Below are 18,984 nucleotides of genomic sequence, written 5' to 3'. Positions count from 1 at the left end.
TCCTGATTGGATGGTCATATTAGCTTTGGGTTTTCATAAAAGTATTCTAATGGTGTCTAGACTGGCCTAAGGAAAATGATGCCAATGTTATATCCATTATGGATATGAGATTATGACTAAAATAAATGAGGAAATTTATGAGAAAACTACTGCCAAAAACAAATGGATTATTATTTCGTACTGGGAATGGATTGTCTTTCCAACACTAGGTATACTGCTCCGGTGGCCTAGTGGTTAGAGTGTCAGGCTCGGATGCAGGAGGTCTTGGGTTTAAACCCCTTTCGAATCATACCAAAAACATATAAAATGGCACTAACAGCTGCTTTGCTAGATGCTCGGCATTAAGAGGTTAGTGTTTGGACTGGTCGGCCTGGTCTCAGGATAATGTGACTAGGTGGCACATGATGCTACATGTCTGCGGCATGATGTCAAGTGCTAGACATCACTATAAACTGTCACACTACAGATGTCGTAGCTATATGACTGCAAAATATGTAAAGCTACATAAAAAATCCAGATCACACACACACACACCAACACTAGGGTTTCGCTAAAAGACTTATGACGTCTGGTTGGTCATTAATGAAAATATTGGTGATTTGGCATTCTGTTAGGCTACCAAAGCAGTCATCTTGAAAATCTTGCTTTTGATTGACAGAGTTTTCACCAGACGACTTTTTGTGAAGTCTAGTTGGTCCTAAATGAAAATTATGCTGTAGTACATCCAGTGTAGGCATCACTGTGACTGTCCTGAAAATAGTTATTGCAACTTTTGAAATGATGGTGATTTAACAAAGGGGTTTTACTAAATGACCTCCTATGACCTGTTATGATGTCTGCTTGGACCTTAATGAATATGAGTGTCACTGACTTCCAATATGGCCACTACAGTCACTGTATTGAAAATCTTGATATGAATACCTTCCTGGATGATTGATCATATTGATATGGCACTCTGGATGATTGATCATATTGATATGGTACTCTCAGCAAAAGACTTCTTATGATGTTGGTACTAAATAGAAATGTTGCCAACCAGTCTGATGTCAAATATGGCTACCATGGCAGCCATTTTGAAAGTCTTGTCATTGCACCAAATGGGTTTCCACCAAAAGTTCTATGGTATGTTGTTGGTCCTGATGAAAATGTTGCCAGTCTGACATTCAATATGTCCACCACAACAGCTAGGTAATTTGAAAATTATTTTATTGGTGAGGAGTATCAGAGACTGTTTCAAAACATGGCAGTTAAAATGAAGATATGGTCTTGTCTTGAATTCTTGAGAAGAAAAAAATTTCAGCTTGCAGAGATAGTCATGTCAAGTGACTTGTTTTTTATTAAGACCTAGACTTGGGTTGAAAGTAGCAAAATGTAATGCTTATTATCGTATTGGTTGACTATTTCTGATCATGACGTGCACATAGAATGAATAACTAAACTTATAAGATTTTATTTTCCCTCCCAAAAAAAGTGTCATTGACACAGGAAATTCAATTTTTTTGTAGCTGTGGTGAATGAATTTGTGTATTTAACAAACCATAGCTTGTTGATGAGGTGTGCTGTTAAAACATTTAGCTAGGACATATCATATACATGCAGTACATTTTACCATATATTTCCGAGTCAAAGTTCCAATGTTTTTCTACTAGCCTATCTCATTTCGAATCAGATGATCATATTTGTTTTTATTATATATTTGATAACCTTCACCATGCATTTTAAATCATTCAGTGCATTGTTTAGTTGGTCATTTGATGGTTGGTAGATAGGTACAGATTTGAGGTAGTCTGTATAAAGGAACATTCCATATGATGTGCACTATCCTGACATATGAATGAGCGTCCATGTCCTTGTTAATCATGTATGAAGCTTTATAGGTGTTTACTTGTACATTGGGACCCTGGGGCAAGCTGTGATAGGTAGTGTTGAAGATATATGACTTCGTATCAGTCATCAACATTTTTGTGTCCCTTATCAGTGAGGATTAGACTAGAGGCCCATAGCACCAGCCCAGCCTGTTGGGCATTGTTGTCACAATTTTCAGGCTGGTACACCAGCATCATTTGTCATGTTGTCTCAGGTGAGAAGGGCATTATAGGCCTACAAAGCAAAATAGTGGTGGGCTGGTTTGGTCAAGCAGTTAAGAAATTGTTTGTGTGTTTGTTTTAGCAAAGTCATCTAAATAAGCAAAAACAATAATTTGTGTTTTTGTTTAGATGCTGTTCTTTTTTTTTCAAGTACAGTTTAGTGGCTTTCATTGCATATAATAACCATACTGCATACCACTGAAGTTTTATGTAAAAAGTATTTCACAATATGAAATGTAACTTTATTTTGAGTAGGTAGGTGATTCAGTTTCACTTAAAAGTATTTGTTTCAGCAGACAAGAATCTACACAACCAAAATTCCTGTATAAATTGGCTACATCTTTTCAAGTGATCTGAGGGGAATTTTATGCAAGGCGTGACATTGTCTAGTGTTGATATATGGATGAACCAGTGAAATGAAAACTGTTTGGGTGCCTGCTTATGTGGTGCTTTTGTTATTGTTATCTTGGAGATGATTGACCATGATGTTATTGCGTGGATAGAGTAAATAACAATATAATATGAAATTAATGGATGAAATAACAAAGATCTGAGCAGAGATATATAATAGAACAACATGACCTCCCATATGTAAAATATAACAGTGTAATCAATCACATAAAATGAAATTAAACATGACATTTGGATGACACACTTTACTCATAGAAATAAAATTTAAAAAATGTGTAAGAAATGCAATTAGTTGTTCTGTTACTATAAAACAAATTTCATTTTGAAGTCCAGTGAATGATTGAACTCATTTACTCAGCATGCCTGCATAACCTGGTTGCTTCTGGTCCTCTCAAAGTCAGCATTGGTGATAGGTCAGAATTGCTGTATTCCTTTTCTTCTTCCTAACTCTCCAGCCTCTTAGAGTTATGAACTGTAACCTGGTCGTCTGCTATATTTCCAACTGTGTGATGCATATATGGAACTATTCCACTTTAACTACATAAATATGCAACCTAAATGTATTTCAGGTTTTTTTTTTTTTACTTCTAGGATCGAACAATACTCCCCACTTTCAGGTCCGATACTGTCTTATCGTAACTCAACAGAAATCAAGGCTAATATATCAGTTCACAACTGATACACACAACCCTGTTACCATTAAGTTAATGTCTTTCCTAGCAGTTAGACACATACCTAAATGGAACCAAAACATAAACTAGATAAATCACTAACTATGTTGGTCGCCATGCGTTCTAAGGCCAGATACCACTGGCTCTGGTTAACAGAACTTGCAACTTAATTTCACAAACGAATTAACGGAATCTCTTTTAAGTTGCATGTCCATCGACTTCCAGACACCCATCCTGTGAACAATTTATGAGAAAGATTTATTTCCAGGAGTCAAAATTTACACAAATTATTTGAGGGAAATCGCTTAAAACATTGAATTTTGTCTGGGAAACATGCACTGCTCATTTTGTTCAGCCAGTCAGGATTTACTTTATCTAACTGCCAAAAATTTAACATGTCCATTGAAGATAGAATATTTCTCTCAACTCTGCCTTTATTAAGATCTATTTCAGGAAAAAATCTTTTATGACACTTAAATGCACCCAGATTGTCTCTGGATTATCTCCATGTTGTTTCCCCACTACTTAACCCCAAGTTAAAATATATGTCTGACCAAGGTCCCACTTGCTTCTAATTAAAAATCAATCATGCCACCAAACGCGAGCATCATCACATCCATAGCATGCTAGCAATTTATTGCAGGCCTAACCAATATATGAAAGTTAATTGTTACATGTCACTCTGACAACAAGATTGTATATTTTGCGATAACATATTTCTTCAAAATCAGCTCTGTTAAAATAACATTTCACCAGTTTTACCCACATTGCATTCTCGAAAAGTCCATTGGTAAAAAAATTACTTTTTCAAAACTGAAGTCGTACAACATCATGATGACTTATGACATATTTTGAACATGAACTACCGGTAATCTGTGCCTGCAGTTCTATCATGCATGTATGGATTACATTCATGCATATGTGCCTGCCTATGAGACAAGTCCAAATGCATCAACCCAGACCTGCTGGTACATAGTGTCCTGTCAGATATGGGTTAGTGTAGTTTGTTATTAATCTGTAGAACAAAGAAACATGTAGAGCCTTATCTACTGGTGCATTGTGTAAAAGTAGAGCAGGGTATATGTTGTTTACAGTTGGATTTACAAGTGACTATATTTCTTTTTTTTCTGTAAGCATATTCTGCGCATGCAGTAATAACTTTAAAGGCTGCATTCCAAAAATTGCAATGCACAAAATGATGCACATGATTTTGCTCAGGATGGATGTTGATTTCTTCTTTCTTAAAGGCAATATACATGTATCAGGTGAGATCCTGAGTGTTATTAACACTCACTTGCCATCTTTAGGAACTTTATTGATTGATCACCTAGAGTAGGTGTATTTTACTGAACACTAAATAATTTAAACAGGAGATAAAAATTAAGAGAATAATTTGGTTACAGTAATCAAGGTTTATTATCAGTGCTGCTCAAGTCTAATTATCATGGCATGGAGATAACTCAGTTACCATCATTATCAATTAGGAATTTACCAACTTTGGGGCAGTGGGTGCATTGGGCTGATATTTTCGTTCAAACCAAATACTTCTTTCTCTTTATCTGGAGATAATTGTGTTTTAAAAAACTAATATGATGGGTAGCAAATCAAAGTAAGAGGGTTACAGTATATTCAAAATATTTGTGAGATGTATATATATAGTTTTTAAAAAAAGGCCCTTGCCATTCATGAAAAACAAAAATCGATTAGTCCCTAACTGGTTTCACCTGGTGGCTGAGTGGTCTTTGGTGCTCGGATTTACAGATCACTTACATCTCTTGCGAGGGTTTGATCCTTGGGCTTGGCCAATATGGATAGGTGAGAAAGCTTGCCAGTAGCTTCAAGAGGGTCAGTTTTACTGGGTTTGTTCCTTGGGCTTGGCCAATGTGGATAGGTGAGAAAGCTTGCCAGTAGCTTCAAGAGGGTCAGTTTTACTGGGTTTGATCCTTGGGCTTGGCCAATGTGGATAGGTGAGAAAGCTTGCCAGTAGCTTCAAGAGGGTCAGTTTTACTGGGTTTGATCCTTGGGCTTGGCCAATGTGGATAGGTGAGAAAGCTTGCCAGTAGCTTCAAGAGGGTCAGTTTTACTGGGTTCCTTCACCAAATATATATGCTGTCATATATAAGCCTATTGTATTCTTAAATAAGGCTTTAAACCCATAAAAATGACAACAGTCCCTTGCTACCTAATTAAATTTAGTTAAATCACATTGATAATATAATAAATATTACTTGCCTTAATATCATTATGATAGTGTGTGACTTTCTTCTCAATGTTGCTTCAGCAGGAAATGATTCATGTACTGAATTGAAAATATATCAACTTATTCTTGGCAATATTAAGTTAAATATACTTTTCTCATTTACTGATAACATTTAAGTTTGTTGGGTAGACATCTAAACATTAAAGCCAAAAGTTGTCTACAAGAATTATCTTTTTAAAAATACAAAGACAAATATTGTCTGTTGTATTTTTCAGATATTTTTCCATCTTGTGTAGTTTTATTTTTTATTGGTTTTATTCAGAAAATTTGCTTTTTCTTTTCCTTCTGTACAGTTTTTTCTTCTTTTTTTTAAATTTCAAAGGGACCCGATTCAGGCGTTCTACATTGAGATCTCTTCATCATATGCATTTAGATTGACACAATCTGTTATTCCTTTGTATTCAGCAATAATAATACTTGGCCGACAGTGGAATTTTTTTCACTACACCATGTGGCAACATTAATCAGCAGAGTTTAAAGTTTGATTTAATAATCAGTTCCTTTTGTCCCTGTTATCTGGCAAGGAAGCTGACAAATACAGAGACCAGACTGGCTGCTTTTTTATTGTCAGTAGGGTAGTGTCACATACATGTGAGAGAATAATTGAACAGTGCTTTGTGGTATTTAGTCACATGATCTGATGATACATCTGTCCAACTGTCAGTTGCCTGCAAGAGTCGGGCTTGTAAATGGGCAGTGTTGTATTTGTACACAAAAGTTGACTCAATATTGCAGAATTGCCTTAACAGATTTGTACATTAAGCTTTACTCACTGATTTGTCTTGATGTCTGTAGTTGTAAAGTTGTGAAACAACATTGATGCTAATTTAAATTTCCTGAAGTTGTTGATTCCATTCTGTTCCATTATTCAACATATTGTATAAAACAGCAGGACTACTAGTCTTTTTTTGGAAGAGTTTCATTGAAGTCAACAGTCTAGTGTATAGGTAAGTGTTTTGATATTGAAATATAGTTTCTATCACCATTATTTGCAAGCATCAAGACCTGTGACTGGTCTTTGTTGTGTTGTATTAATACTAAGCCAGTATACCTCTGAGTTGACAAAGGAAACTTGACAGTTCTTGCATACTGACTGCTTTAGTATAGGCATGGCCTGAATTGTGCAATTTAAGTTTCATTAAAATCTGAGGTGTTACTGGCCCCGTTCATGTATTTATTAATATTTGTCATTTCTTCTGTCAGTACACAATACAAACTTGAAGAGGAAACTTTTGAACTTGATAAAAGTAAAAAAAACAATGTCTCTTAAAACATTTTATCATTATCAAAAGTTTTTGAATTAAAATCAGTTGTTTGAACCTCCATTTAATCTGTGCTAATGTGGTTTAATAGGTCTGTATACAGGTCATATTGGCATTAATGACTGTATGGTAAAGCTTGCATTGTATTGGAAAAGTAATCTGTTTATAATTTTCAGAGAAAACAATTTTCACTCCCCTCTTCATTCTTTGTGAGGGCATATGTTCATACAAGTTTTTATGTAAAATAGAATCTATCAACAGACCCCTTCTGTTATGTTTCACGCATTCATCTTGAAATAATGATACATGTCATCAAAGAATTTTATTGATTATAGAACATTTACATTTATAGTTGTAAAGATGTTCTCATATTTGTGTTAAGTTGTAATAATTAGTAGTTCTATCACACATTGCATATGTGTGTGCTTATGTGTGTGTTTGTGTGTGTGTGTGTGTGTGTGTGTAGACAATTAGATTATATTTTTTTTTAATAAGAAGAAAATTGGTTATTATGATGGGTTATTACTTTCAGGCCTGTAACTGAAAATTTTAAGAGCAGCAAGCTGACTTAGTGTCTATACAGAAAGAAATAACTCGTAAAATATTTATTTCAAATTATCCCAATAACATCAAAAGGTTTTACTTAATACTGCTCTGCAAGTTGATGGATCAGATTAAAAGAATATATTCAAAACTAAATGAGCTACAAAAAGATACAATAGTTGAGACTGACTAAAATACCATGTTGTATTTTGAAATTGTGAAAACTGCAATAACTAAATTGGTGCAAGATACTTCAACAACAATCAGTGTTAATAAATTTAGATTGAAATGTCACTACATATATATTACATGCAAGTAAGGTTGATCAAATTGTATGAATAGCCAGACAATATTATTGGTTTGGACAGGGATGGTGAATACCAATAAACTTGAATTTTCGTATCGTTTTCTTTTTAAATGGGAGATACGAGTTTTGACTATTGATGGGAGAGATGTTAAGGGTTGCTGATTGGGTGAATTTGTCCTGTTGGCTCCTGAGGCTTGTATGTATGATAATGTGTGGTAGAGCAGCAAGTTTAGACTGATGCCTATACATCTTTGCTCACTAGACAAGGTGATGTGGCTATCTTTGCTTCGTTAAGGGGGCAGGGCCAGTTTTTATCAACAAATTTAATGCCACAATGAGCGACCTAGTATTGAAAAAATCATAAAAATCAAATGCACAAGTGAGGTTAAAAAGGTCCATATTTTTGGATAACTATATTAAAACAAAGCATAAGAATATTATCCACTTGACCAGAGATGTCAACGGCAATTCGTATCAGAAGAAGTTTATGCACCCCAAACCTCAAATTTATACGTGCAATTTTCATGTCCGAAAGTAATTTTTGACACCATGTGATGCTCACGGTGCAAACACAAGCCCTTTTCCTAGAGGACAGTTCTTCGAAACAATGTGTACTAAACAGGCTGATGCAATTGAAAATAGTTGTCATCCAAGCCATTTTTGCGACCAAGAAACACCTGGCGAAGTGACCTTGAGGCGGACATCACTAAGATGGGTCACACCTGGAGTCAGCTTGAAGGGATGGCACAGGACAGAAGCCTCTGGTGATCTTTTATGGGTGGCCTATACCCCGGCAGGGGTGACGGGCAAAACTAAGCCATTTTTTAGATATTCTACTTGCCCCAAACCCATGTGTTTACTGCTATGGGAGGTTAGCTCTTCTTGGTATTTCACTATCAACATACTGCAGGGTAACTTTCGAAGGTGTACGTGCCTGACATCAATTTCAAGAACAACACAAGCCCGAAACACGTAGTTCACAAATATATCCATATCATTAAATAGTAAACAATAATAGCGGATAAAGTCACACCATAGCCTTACGTTAAGAAATTTTCCAGTGGCCAATTTGCAAAACTGGACTCTTAACAGACAGGTCGGTTTAGACTGAAAGGGTAATCTTGGTTGCATGAAATAAATATAACAAGGGTACAAATGTGTTTTTAAAGCACATTTACCTAATGTTAGACACTAATATTGTGCATCATATCTTCTTTCTGAGTATAGAAATGAGGTAAATGTATATAAAATGTAGATCTTGAAATGATGTCAGTTTCTGGATATGTTGGGATAGTGTAGTCTACTCACAGATTTTAGATTTCTTTTGAGATAGAGTGGCAGATAAAGAACCTCAACATGATTTGTATGCCCTATTTTTTTTAATTCTCTTTTACTTCTGAAATCATCTCTTACTTATGAATGTAATTCAGCACACTACTTGTTCACCATAACATTCACTTTATGTTTAGAAAAGGTAATATAGAATGTACAACTGTCCAGCATATATGTTGGGATAGGAAAGAGCTGAGAATCAGAGTTTGGTAATGTAAGGTGGAATATGAGTTTAAGACTCTCCTCAAATTGGTGGATTTATCAAGATCTCTTGGATATTGATTTGTTGACTTAGGGAGCTTTTTGCACACAACTTGAAGTGTTTCTTTCCCCCTAGAATGTATCCATACGATTGACCTTACCTTTGGTGTTCTTACTTGATTTAAGTACTTGGACGATTTGTCACCATTAGGAGCTCGAGCTTAGCACTGTACTTCTGACACGTTTATACCTGGTTTGATGATTGAGTGGTATATTAACATATTCCTTTTTTATTTTTACACTGATTTTGTGACCAAACTGACCTGATATTTGAGGGGAAAATATCTTTAAAACTAGAATTTAGTTTCAGGACCTGTGGGTGTGGACAGACATGATCAGATTGATATTAGTTTTCTTTAATCTCAAAGGTAAAGTTCTGTGTTGCTAACTCAACTTTTGTCTCAACTGGAGCAAAATAAAAGTCGTTCCAATGAGTATTACTAAAGTTTTTTCCCCCTATTCCATGGCATAAGTATCATTTTTTAAATCCCATCCCACCCATTATATACCAACCCACTCACAAAAAGATGCCTATGTGAAACTCATTTTGCAATTCATTGGTGAAAACTCTAAAGATAAAGTAATGGTTCCGAGTTTAAAATTAATGTAATAATAGACTCATTTGACTTGAAGAAATGCATGTTGAATACAATTTTTCAGTACTGGTCACATGTAACTCAGTCTGATGAAAATCACATCTCCGCTGTCCTACGTGCAGATCCGATGACCACTCATGGGTCATGTTCTGGTTTTGAATTAGCCAATGGAAATTCACAAATCTGAAAATGGATCAAATTGTTCAGTACACATTCATGCTCTTCATCCACAGTGCTCAGTCTCCAAACATGAAGATATAAGACTTCATCTGATTGGCTGATAAACTTATCGATTATGACAATAACATTGGTTGCTAGAGCAAGACCCCTGAGCACTCACTGTCAGATCTTCATGTATAACTGGACATCTGATTTTAATCAGATTTCATGCCACTTGGCAGGCCTTGCAACAAGGGCCAACAAGAGTTTGGGGGGGGGGGTGCAATCAGGAGTATATCCCCGGGGCCCGGGCCAAGCAACACTGTTTAATTTTATGAAAGAAAAATTTTGTTGGAACAAAAACTAGGAGAGGGCCCATGATCGCTCTCACGGCCCTGCTTGTAACATGAAGTTGCTTTGTAATATATTGTTGTTTCAGTTCAAGTGCATTGTACATAAAGAATATCATAAACAGTGTTTATGCCCAGGCCTGCCAGTGGTAGGAGCATATATTGCTACCCTTATTGTTTTATTTCCAGCCATTACTTCTTAGTTAGGTTTTTTGTTTTTGTAAAATCCGGAACAGCAATATTCTCTCCAAGCTGTGCCCTTGTACCTTTTTTGGAGTAAAATTTGAAAAAATGTGCATAAATGCTGAAAATGCATGATTAATCACTTTGGTTATTGGGCAAGCTTCTGATTTATCAAGATTACTTCCTTCATGAACAAGTGAATCAGAGAATACAGTACCTTACTTGCTAGGGTAGTGAAATGTATCTGACAGCAATGTAGATTTCAATCTGTCATTTGTGATGCACTGCTTCTGGTCTATGTGGTTCACTTTGAATTGTCAGAATAAACACAGGACTATGCATCAGTGTGTATGCCATAGTGGGAGATGATTATACACAGTTGAAACGTTTTTTCTTCAGGACTTGTCCAGAAGTGTGTGCATTTGACTAATAATCACGCAGTGGAATAGGGTAGCTAAAAATATCGCTGTTGTGTGATGTTTGTTAAATACTCGCTTGGGAGAATATTAGCAGTGGAACATGGGAATTAAACAGAAATCCACATAATGAATGGCAAAGTTGGGATAGACTGACCTTGATTTAATTTCTGCATCAGCATTACAATATAAACTTGTCCTGCATTACTTCTGTCAGATCTACATAATTTATGCATATTTTTGTGCAAGTGGGAGCTTTGTTTTCACTTGCTTAAGTTTGTTTAGCTCTGTGGTTTCATACAAGGAAGTGGGGGGGGGGGATGAGTGATAAAGGAATGGCTAATACTGATGAGCTATCTATTTCTACCATAAGATGTCAGTATATTGTACTATGATGCTACATGTGTTATTACATTTTGTTCCTGCACAATAACTCTAGTTTTGTCATCTTTACCAAACGTTTTATTTAGCTTAAATTCTGGATCAATTTGTTGAAATGGAAACTGGAAGAAGAAAAAGGTTACTTCTCAATAACTTGACATGTATTACAGATAACTTGATCAAACTTGATAAAGATCAATGGTCAAAGTCACTAATTTTTTTAAAAAGACCCTCTACCCCTATGTATCTTAAGCTCTTGAAATTTACTCTGACAACACTTTGGATAGCTTACCTATTCATTTTGTGCTCGTGTGGTCAAAAGCCAAGATCACAGGGACTTGAAGAAGGAAACAGTTTCTTTAAAATTACTTTCTGTACCATATGCCTTGAAAAAAAAAGTGTGGATGACTTAAATTTGAGACAGAGTGGAACCTTTTTTAAAATCTTTGTCCACAGGTAAAAAATCCAGGTCACCAAGATGGAAAAGAAAATGTTTCCACAAAATAATGACAGTGGTCATATAATGCACCATATATAATGCATCTATTGTGGTGTTAGTAATGAATGAAAGTGAGATGGTGGTGGTAGGGGAATAATGTCATTATGTATTAAATACATAATGCCATGAATGAATATATTTGTTCTAGAGAGGATGAATGAATATGACATTTACCGATTCATATAGCTCTTGCTCCTATCTATATACAGTTTTTGTGATAGTGTAAAATTATGTATCATTGTGTTTAGTTAACCCATTTCATTTTATTCTTGCACAAAGCTTTAGCTGAAATATTTTTAGTGCAGAGACTCCTAACTGGCAGGACTAAGTGATGCTGCAGCCACTGAGACAAGGGAAAGAACTGTTAACAATATTAATAAACTTAGATTTTGATGAGTTACTTCCCTTGGACATGCAGCTCTAGACATTCAGCTGACAATCAATTCAGATCTTGGAATACTTTCAAGCTTATTATATATATATATATATATATATATATATTTGTGTGTGTGTGTGTTAATAATTACTTTAAGCAAAATGCAGATTATGGCTTCATACATGTTTGATTTACAAGTGTTTCTGTTGTACAGTCAGTCATGCTCCACTTGCACATATTTTGCAGTTGGACTTCTTATTCGTCCCAGAATGATTAGCATTTAAATATTTCATTGTATTAAGAATAGATGTTCAATATTTAAACACTACTTTGCAGATTGAAAGTGGACAATTGAATTGTGGACGGGTATTCACAAAAAGGTAGGTGAGATGGATTGGAGATGAAATACATCTCATTTGCATGAGGAATGATATGTCCACACAGATTTTCATGTTGAATATATTGCATGAGATTCTGATTTTGAAAGAACATTTTTTATACTTGGTTTTGGTTTAGATGCTTGAATTGGTATAAAATTGTTTATTTTTCTTTTCATGTTATGATTTTATGCTATGTTTGTTGACTAGAAGCAGTGTGCTAAACTGGCATGGCCTTCTTATAACACAAGACATAAACATTGGTTTCAGGGTTCCCCCCGTTTGCTTTTGACTGAATATCTCATTGCATTCAATATAATGTAGCCTTCATGTAGCCAATCTAGAATATAGGTCTGAAAAACTAATCCACAATTTTTCATAATACTGTTTGCTTTGTTTCAATGTCTTGTCAAGTTTTATTTTTGAAATTAATTTCACCTACATCTGTGTACAGCTATGATGAATTGTGACTTTCCCAAGTTTCTGTATCCCCTGTTTGACAGGTGCTTGTCAAATTTTGATGTCCATTTCTTTGGAACTCTTCTGTCTCATTCCAGCAATATGTCGTCTGCTTGAGTCCATTTGGATGTTAATATTGAATTTCACTTACAAAATTTTGATGTCCAAAAATAGGTCTAAAATTAGCAAGAAGTTGTAGTTTATATGGGAATGTACCCTATATTTGAACCTGGCCAGAGAAGATTTTCAAATAATGGAAATAATGAATGGGAAGCTCTGAACAGAGAGTTATGGGTATGTAAATATTGGTTATTGGTTGATGAATTTTCTGTTCAATGTTAGGAATAAAAAGTAATACAAGTATTTTAAATGCTATAGTCATGATTATGCAATTTCTTTTTTGGCTTAAACTTTCATCTGCCATGTACTTTACATTTTGGTATAAAATTTATGAATAACTCTATTGTTCATAGAGTGAATGAAACTGTGTGCTTCTTTGACATCCTACTTTTGACTGAAATGCCAGATGAAGTCTCTTGGATTTTGCATTAAAGTCCAGTTAATATAATTAAAATCATAAGGAATCTTAAGAAGAAAAGCAAGGGAGGATTTGAACATTTGTAATGGGCAGAAAGGCAGGGGTTGGCAAGAGGGACTGATCTAAGAAATAAAAATGGAAAAGGTTTGTTTGGAGCATGAACTTACAAGATAAAACCAAGTCTACAGTTGACAACAATTTTGAAAATCTAACATTTAGTGATGTGACTGTCTGGGGAGCTTGTATGTAGGTGCTGGGTTTGGAAGAGTTCAAGCTTTTAAAAGTGGAATATAGTATTTTTGCAGCAATTAAATAGTTTGATAGTGATTAGCCCACTTTCAAAACCTGTAATATTTTGTTATATATACCATCATGTTGGCTAATTCTGTGTGTTGGGTAATTCTGTGCAGTGATACGTCATTTCTGTAGACATTGGATCATGTGTTATTTTGGGTCAAAAACTCATTTTTTATCAAGACAGAACGATTGTACTTTGAGAAAAATGATATTCATAAAGTGTACACAAATATCCCACATTTTGACTTTAAATGCATATCAAAACGTGATTTTTAAATGTCAACATGAAGATCCACTCTATGACCTTCTTGAACCTGTAACCCAGAAAATCCTGTTTACTATGTATCTTTTAGAATCATACAAATAAATACATTATATAAAAGATGGAAATAAATACCTTTAAAAAATTCTGCATCTTAAAGTTTCCAACTTTGCAAGGTGTTCCACATGTACAAAATCATCTGCTACCCAACGTATCAACTTACCACTAGAACGGGTTTCTCAAGAAATTCATCTCCGTATATTCTGTTTCTAAATTCTTTAGCAATTTTTCCCCATAAACAATACGTAAACACATTACATCCTATTCATTGTTGTTTCTCTTCCACCTAATAGTTTATTGCTTAAAAAATGTTGAACTCTACTAATTTTTTTAAAAGATCATTTTAGTTTGCCTAATATCTCTTGCCATTTATTGGCATTGTTACATTGAATTTTGTAAAACTAGCTATAAACCTGACCTAATTACTCTACTGAACTGAGGAAATAAAAAGTTCAAAGTAATGCATTTCTTTTCTATAGCCCGATGGATAAACATTACATCTTTTCAAAGCTGTGTGCAAAATAGACTGACATCACGAGTCATGAAAACACGGGGGTGGTAAAAATTAATATTATTTTGAACAGAATATTTTGGTGACAATTGCCTTTTTTTAAATGGTAAGCATTGCAGTATTTTATTTTTGTCAATTGGTTGAATTCGGAAATGGAAACCTTGCATGTGCAGAAATGCCCAATAGCATTGTAAATAGCAGGAACTCTTGTACACACGTGTTCAAAGAGATGTAAATCCAAAATTTATGTAATTATGATGATTTTCAATAAGAGTGAACTACATCACATCTGTTGATTCAAATATGGTGACCATGTTGCTAAACAAACCCATTTGATTTTAAATACTAACAAGTTGACAATGTATGAGACCCCCTGGTGAAATCATGTTAGAATTTATAAATCAAAGTATGAAATGACTAAATTTTGTGCATTCTTTTATATCCTTGATGTCTTTTGTTTTTTAAAATTGGTAAGGTGTACAAACATACAGTAAGGTGTGAGAATACTATAATAAAGTATTATCCCTTTCAGGATAGAACACAACAAAATTGCACAAGCTTAACTAAAATAATACAATTCAACTGCTGTTATTATCATACAATACTGTCAGGCATTTTTGCGCACCTAAGGTTTCCATCACCAATACTGAAACGAAACACATACTGAATTTGACCTATTGATAAAAATAAAATACTGCAATGCTTTCCAATTAAAAAGAGGAAATTGTCACCAGAATATTCTTTTCAAAGTAATAATATTTTTGGACACACTGGATACCACCCCAATGTTTTCATGACTCTTGTTATGTCGGCCTATTCTGCACACAGCTTTGAAAAGATGTAATGTTTATCACTTCCTTAATCAAAGGATGATCGTTCTTTCTTGATTCAAACTGGATATTTGACCAAAAATAACAGGTGATCCAATGTTTACAGAAATGATGTATCGTTGCACAGAATTACCCAATGCGCAGATTTGGCTGACATTTGTTTAATTTGTTTTAGAAATATTAAAAGATAGACATTGCAAATATTGGACACAGACAATGCTGTTTTTACTGAAATGACTTTCTAGAAACCAGAAATGGACAGCGAGCAATGGGTTTGTTTACATTGGGAGCTTCCATTAGCATTGAAATTCCAATAATTTGACAGTGTTAGGGACTCAATGATTACATTCGTGTTAGAATTTATAAACCTGTGAATGAATGATGAAGTGTTTTGCATCTTTTATATCCATTTCGTTTTTAAAATTTGAAGGGAGGTAAAAACAAACAGGAGAGAATGCAAATAATGTAGATTTAATCTTTTTATTTGAAGTCTGTAGAAAGTAAAAATCATTAAAAATGACAACACCATCACAAGTTTCACTATTGCATACTTTGCAGTTTGCTGATTTCAGAAACATGTAACATCAAGGATATAAAAAATGCACAAGATGTTTTCGTTTCATTCATCAATTTTATACAAGTAACCTTCCTGGCACCACCGGGTCCCAAACACTGTCAGCTTGTTGCCATTTCAAATCAAATGGGAATTACTTTAATAATACGGCCAGCATATTTGCATGGGTGGGTGTTTTCGGCAACATATGATGTAGTTCAGTCTCTTTGAACACATTTATGTTTATGAGAGTTCCTCCTCAATTTTGTGTTAGTTTGTTTTAGAAATATTAAAACTAGACATTGCAAATATTGGACACCAGATGAACTGTTTTTACTGAACTAGATTATTCTAGAAACAAATGGAGAGCAAGCAGTCTGTCTGCTGTTGAACATGGGGAGCTTCCATTTGCATTGAAATGCCAATAATTCAACAGTGTTAGGGACTGCTTGGTGGCAGTCATGTTAGAATTTATAAATTGATGAATGAAATGGATTAGTTTTGTGCATTTTTTTATATCCTTGAAGCTTTTTGATTTTAAAATCAGTAGGGGTACAAACAAACCAAAAATGTGTGTGAATAAAGTGGGTTTTTTAATGCGATAGATTATACAGATTGCTCCATTTGAATGGTCTGGTTTTGGTTCTTTGATTATAGTCAACTTCTGACCCATTATGAATCATACACCACTTTCATTCTTGAAACAAATAATAAAGTCTAGACTATGCTACAATGATATTGTTATGATCACAGAATTTTGTCACAATGGCTTCATCCCTATTTTATTTTCCTTATTTTATTTTAATCACATTAATGAGCTTCTGTAGCTACATACTGACTTAACTCAAGGCAGAGCGTATTATGTTGATCCATCTATTGAGCTGTCTTTTTGTTCATTTGTTACCAGTTTTGTTTCCACAGAATACCTCAAGTTGTGTGCAGTGTGGAGTTACTAAACTTTATTAAAAAGATTTGCACTTGAAGTAAGGAAGAACCTAATAAATTGTTGGGAAAAGCTCATAGGTTAAGGTCACTTGCTAAAAGGAAAGGAAAAATGGCTTCCATACAATAACAAAATTCCTCCATCATATACATTTACCAAACTCTGTGCACAACTTGGATAGTGAAGAACTCTAATGATTTTTTAGCCAAAAGGTCAAGGTCTTAATGACTGAAAAAATACAGATGTTTTCAGTACAATAACTCCAGTTCTCCACCATCAACAGTGAACAGGGGCTTTATTTGTTGGTTTTAATGGATGGCTTGTGCTTTTAAAAGAGAAACCTAATAGTTTTCAGACTCTGTAGGTAAAAGATGAGATCACTGACTGAAAGTTGAATAATTACTTCAACACAAAAGCTTGTCTTCCATCATACATGGTTCCTAAACTTTTTTGATGGCTTGCATTTGGTAAAAAGAACACTTGATTTAGGAGTCAAAGGTCAAGGTCAGTGTCAACAGTTTCAAATGGTATATGCACAATAATCTTAGTTCTGAATGACCTACATCAGGCTTTGTGGATAGCTTTTGCTTAGAATTAGGAAGAGAGCTCTAACTCATGGTTTCACAGGTCAGAGGTCAAAGTCGTTGACTAGCACATAACATCAAAATGGAAATGGTTTGAAATTTGTAAGGTTTGAAGTGATTAAATAATTCTGAGCTGGCTTGTAGTTGTGCCAGATAATGACTTTCCAAGATTAATAGTGGGGTACGATTCCAGATGGATTGGAAGCTGAGAGTATAAGTCTCCTAATCTTCCCACCTGCTGAAAATGAAAATTTCACAACTTTTGTATATTGTATCAGAATCGAATGTGGAGAGGAAAAATGGTAGATTTAAAAATATTTTTTTTGTATATTTAGGTCACCTAACACTGAATGCGCTATGAAATTATGACTAACATGACACTAGATGTATACTGAATAAAACAAAACATGCATGCGCATTAATTGTATAATTTGACTGTTGTAATAGTTTCCTATTTGCATATTTGTCATTGTCTGGAGTGCTCTCTCTTTCTTCCCACCCACATTTATAACTGTTTAAAAGGGCAGATGAGAACATAGCACCAGGATACCTAATTTCAAGAGGATAAAAGATTGGCTCTTTTTTCATTTTGGACAAGAAAAGATTTGCTTAAGGAAGGCAGCTGTCATGGTTCTTCAGCTTTATCTTGCCATGGATCCAGTGACTCAGAGAAGGAAGAAGGCTTAGTAACCTACACATGATTTGATTAACATTCCACCTATATCTTCTTGAAATCAATCTGGTAAGCACTGTGTTGAACAATGTACTCAGGTAGTGGTCTTTTGGTTGCAGTGTTGTGAGTGGAAGGTAAAATACTGTTAATTTAAAATCTTTTGATACCTTTAGGATTGGTCATGATCTTGTAAATTTGGATTCCAAAAATACCATATATACTTGCTATGTCAGATCCAGTTGTTAACAACATAGACCTCAATCTGTCGTAATGTAAAGCATGCAGATTTTGTTCTACTGATTAGTCCCAAACAGACTGCATAGGCCCAGATCTGCCATTTTATTATGCAGCAGCAGATTTAGGTTGTTGCAGTTTGCAGTCGGATTTGATGGGGTTTGTTGTATAATAAAGTAGACCTATAATTCTTGAAATCACCCTCTGCCTCCATGTCTCCATTCTTTAATGAACTTTATTGACTGCTCAAGTCATTGAAAAGCTTGAAATTGTTACATGTACTTGAATTGTTATTGTGACATTTCTAGTGTATCCATTCCTGAAGCTCAAATGGGGGTAAAGGGAAACACTGCATTTCAACTTTAAAATAACTGACACAAAATTATAACTTGTGTGAATAATAACTTGTCAGCTTCTCCCTCTCAGTGACCTCAGTTTTTGTTTTTCAGTTAAATAAAAGTTTTAAAATGTTCTGGATAAAATGCTGAATTTCTGTTGATATTGGTATATGCACAAATGTATGCCTGCCATCAGTGTTGCAATGTAATTGTAATAATCAAACCTTTCTT

At 34.6% G+C, this 18,984-nt stretch overlaps 1 protein-coding gene across 20 annotated transcripts in view; it reads left to right on the top strand.

Annotated features, from left to right (window-relative positions):
* The window catches only part of LOC149802647 (RNA binding protein fox-1 homolog 2-like), a 141,556-nt gene that overhangs the window by 61,657 nt on the left and 60,915 nt on the right, over window positions 1-18,984 (top strand). For 4 of the 20 annotated variants that reach the window (XM_089951985.1, XM_089951983.1, XM_089951987.1 and 1 more), the window contains exon 2: window positions 12,431-12,474. The exons of 13 other annotated variants lie outside the window; for them this stretch is intronic. The gene's annotated coding sequence lies outside the window, so the exon portion shown is untranslated. Of the gene's footprint in view, window positions 1-6,119; window positions 6,377-12,430; window positions 12,475-18,124; window positions 18,251-18,984 lie in introns of those variants that run through there. 3 more of the 20 variants (XM_089951984.1, XM_089951989.1, XM_089951988.1) reach the window with 3 other exon arrangements.

Source organism: Sinohyriopsis cumingii, chromosome 3, assembly GCF_028554795.1.
Source record: "Sinohyriopsis cumingii isolate HCF-2022 chromosome 3, ASM2855479v2, whole genome shotgun sequence".
NCBI lineage: Eukaryota > Metazoa > Mollusca > Bivalvia > Unionida > Unionidae > Sinohyriopsis > Sinohyriopsis cumingii.
Note: the sequence above shows the minus strand (reverse complement) of the source record. Positions and strands in the feature narration are given on the sequence as shown.